Source organism: Equus przewalskii, unplaced genomic scaffold, assembly GCF_037783145.1.
Source record: "Equus przewalskii isolate Varuska unplaced genomic scaffold, EquPr2 contig_12004, whole genome shotgun sequence".
In the NCBI taxonomy this organism is placed as follows: Eukaryota; Metazoa; Chordata; class Mammalia; order Perissodactyla; family Equidae; genus Equus; species Equus przewalskii.
This window is the reverse complement of record NW_027226971.1, coordinates 25323-28693: the sequence shown is the minus strand read 5'-3', so window position 1 is coordinate 28693 and position 3371 is coordinate 25323. Positions and strand designations below refer to the sequence as shown.

Sequence of the window (3371 nt, the reverse complement as noted above, 5' to 3'; positions counted from 1 at the left end):
CCCAGACTTCTGAGGAAAAGGGGCTGCCCAGCACTGTGCAGCTTCTAAAGGAGGTCAAGGGAGGGACCCATGAAACCCAAGACCCCTCCCAACAATGATGTGGAAAACTGATGAGCTCGCACCACAGCGTCAGGGTCTGAGAGGAGGCCCCCCCCCCGCAACCTGGGATCCCTATCTCTTAGGAGAGAGTTCACCAGTCTGCTGGTGCTGGGCAGGTAGTGATGGAGAGGGTCCTTGGAGTTTGGAGGAAACCCACTTTATGGGCCGACTGTCCCTACTGAAATCACAAAATCGCATGTCCCTCTCCCTGTTGTGCGAAGGGCCATTTATTGGGGTGACCCTGAGAGGAGCGGGAGCAGGGAGGAAGGTACAGCCAGCGGTCTCACTTCCAGACTTCCTGTCGCCCTCTGGAGACGCCACTGGCGGACCCTCACAGGCAGTCAGACGGTAGAGGGGAAATGGGGTTGTCGGAGCCTGGTCTCGGCACCACGCAGCAGCGCGTAGGACTGGAGCTGAGAGGCGCGGAAATCCTCCACCTAGAACTCGCTTCTGCTGAAGGCACTTCCCTGACAGAGGATGCAACAGTACGTCCCGTAAATGCTATGCTTTTCTTTCGTAATACAATAAACACAGAAAAAAAGAACCGCCAACCCTCAACGTCAACAGCATCCACTTCCAAACGTGCAACAGCAAAACTCAGAACCTTTGTGGAAAAAGCTTGTTTTTCACACTTATAGAATAAAGAAGGAGTCATTTACCGACTGAATTCAATTTACCCAACTGTAATTAGTGGTGTGATAACAGGAAATTCGTCTCTTAGAGAACATGATTCTTAGTTCACGTGTGTCAGCTGCTCAGGGTGAGCACGATATCATCCCCTGGGTCACACAAGGCTACGTTAGACCCTCCAATCCTACCCATCCGTCTCATTCGCTGACTTCAAATTTTCCCTCTCATATCACACACACAGTAACTTTACTGTAAGTAGGTGTGCAAGAGTAAACCCACATCTTCAGAGGTTCATGAGACAATGTTGTTGAGCAGAGGCGTACGAGGAGAAATACTGGGGACCTCTGCTTCCAACAGCTCAGGTGACAATGCCCTCACACAACAACAACCTTAGGACGCTGAAACGTGCCTGGGGTAGGACAGGTTATTCAGCCACCTTAGCCCCCCCCACAGGATGAGCTGCCACCCTCCTCTTACAAAACAAGAGGAATTAGAGCTCCTAATGTCCAACTAAAGACCACACACTGGCACCACACACAGACACACACACACACACTCACGTTGATAGCAGACACCGACTAGTCTCGATGTTTCTACAGTTACTCCATCTCTCCAGTCTGTAAATATCCTTGTTAAATGTTTCTGCCGCCAGGAAAGAATGGCTTACCTCGGTTGTCACGGAAACTAGAGTGTCATCAAAACGTTCTCCCTGATGTTGGCTTTCTATGGAAACCAGGAAGTACTAATACATCCTCAGATGCAGAGCGTGGATCTCGCTCTCAGCCAATTACTCCCCGACCAATCCAATGAATGAATGAATGAATGAAATGTTAGAGACAATACCTGATGTTCTCACGGAATAGGCGTTTGGGGCAGGGGAGTTTTCACAAAATGACTTATGGAAGAAATAAAATAAAAGGAAGACAGCTTCTCTTCTCCCTTGAGACACACACACACACACACACACACACACACACACACACACACACTTAGGATCCAGTTCCCGTTAGCGACCTCCTTTCAACCCCATCATCCTGACACATGAAGCCAGGTGTATTTGTGCAGGTGGGGTCCAAGGACTCCTCGTCAATTTAAAATGGCCTGGAGAGCGGAAACATGTGAGGATAAAGCACCTAGAGGTCAGAGGAAGGCAAACCAGAAACGCAGGTTGTGGCAGGACCAAAGGACTCTGGGTCTACACTTGGACAAATGTGTATTGACAGGGCTGCCAGGACACCATGACTCCTGAGAAGAGAGACAACTCCCCAAAGTGTCCTTGACCTAGGACAATAGGGAGGTAGAGCTGAACCTCTCACATTTGGGATCTGTGCTCAGCGTGTACTGCTGCAACCACACCGGCAGTGAATGCTATGCTCAGAGATAGGGCTCCTATCATCAGGACACACAGCACACACTTCCTCTCTCATAGTAACTCACATTAGGGGACAGAGCTGCCCCGTGATGCAGCTCTTCCTCGTGTTGATGAGCTCCCCGCGACCCTTCTGTGGTCAGTCCTGGGCAGTGACGTGCTGGAAACAGGCCCTCAGGAGGGTGGAGTGCAGTTCCGATTTCCAGGATTTTCGTATTTCCATGGTGTAAATACTCCCATCATGGCTGATTTCAAGCCACCAACGTGATGCCACTGAATGCTGATTTGGCAAGTGAGGCCCCAAATCAGCTCTCATGAGGTGAGGGCTCCAGAGAGACCCAGCACAGCTCTGGATCCCGGACTCTGGAGCCAGACAAAGCCTCCCATTCCACATGCAATCCACAAGCAAAGGGCGCGCTGGACTTTTATACAGCTGTGTGCCAGCTGAAGGAAGGCTTTCAACAGGTTCTTAGCGCGGGGGCAACGGAGAGAGAGAGATCAAGACCTGCCATCTAGCCCGTGTAGTGTTGGAGGGGGGCAAATGGTGGGGTGCATTCATGGTCGAGATTTTCAAGTCAGAGAGACTTTCTGAAAGGCGGATGTGGGTTTGAGTCTCAGCTCTGCCTCTCTTCAGCTGTGTGACTTCCACATTGTGCCCTAACGTCTCTGTCCCCTAGTCTCCATTTGTGTCAAGTCAGTTAACAGCATCTCTGCTCTCAAAGGGCTGATTAACATCACGAAAGAACATGGGACTTTGGCAGTGCCCAGTGGTCATTCTGAGAACCCTGGGGGGCGGGGGGCGGTGGTTCCTGAGACCCTGTTGGGGGACCAGTGAGGTCTTCCTTCCCTTGCTCGGTATCGATGAATCCAGATTACTTGGTTCCCTTCCACTGAAGCAGCAGATGGTAAGGGGTGGAATGAGGAAGCAGGTAAGAAAATCCAGACCTTTCCTATTCAGGTAGATATTAAATAGATTTGCAAAAATGTAAAGCAGTGCCACGCTTTCAATCCTTTTTTTGGTTCGTTTTCAAAAATATAGTAGTTTTTTCATAAAGCCTATTTACATGTAAGCAAGAATGGGCTTAATGTTATTTTTAAATGAGTACATTAAAATGAATTGCTTAGTTTTTTCAAAATACCTGAACTTCTTATTACATTGGTCTAAAAGGTGTTTTCTTTAACTAAGAAAACTTTTTTTGAACTGAAATTCACACGTTACAAAGTTAACCATTTCAAACCATTCCATTCCATTCAGTGGCGTCAAGTAAATTCA

General features: G+C 48.8%; 1 long non-coding RNA gene across 1 annotated transcript; it reads right to left on the bottom strand.

Moving 5' to 3' along the window:
- Positions 1-308: 308 nt before the first annotated feature.
- Positions 309-1401, bottom strand: LOC139081268 (uncharacterized). The gene is made up of 2 exons (XR_011536383.1): positions 1290-1401; positions 309-566 (listed from the first exon to the last, which is right to left on the bottom strand). It is a non-coding gene; the product is annotated as an uncharacterized lncRNA (long non-coding RNA).
- Between the last annotated feature and the right edge of the window lie 1970 nt (positions 1402-3371).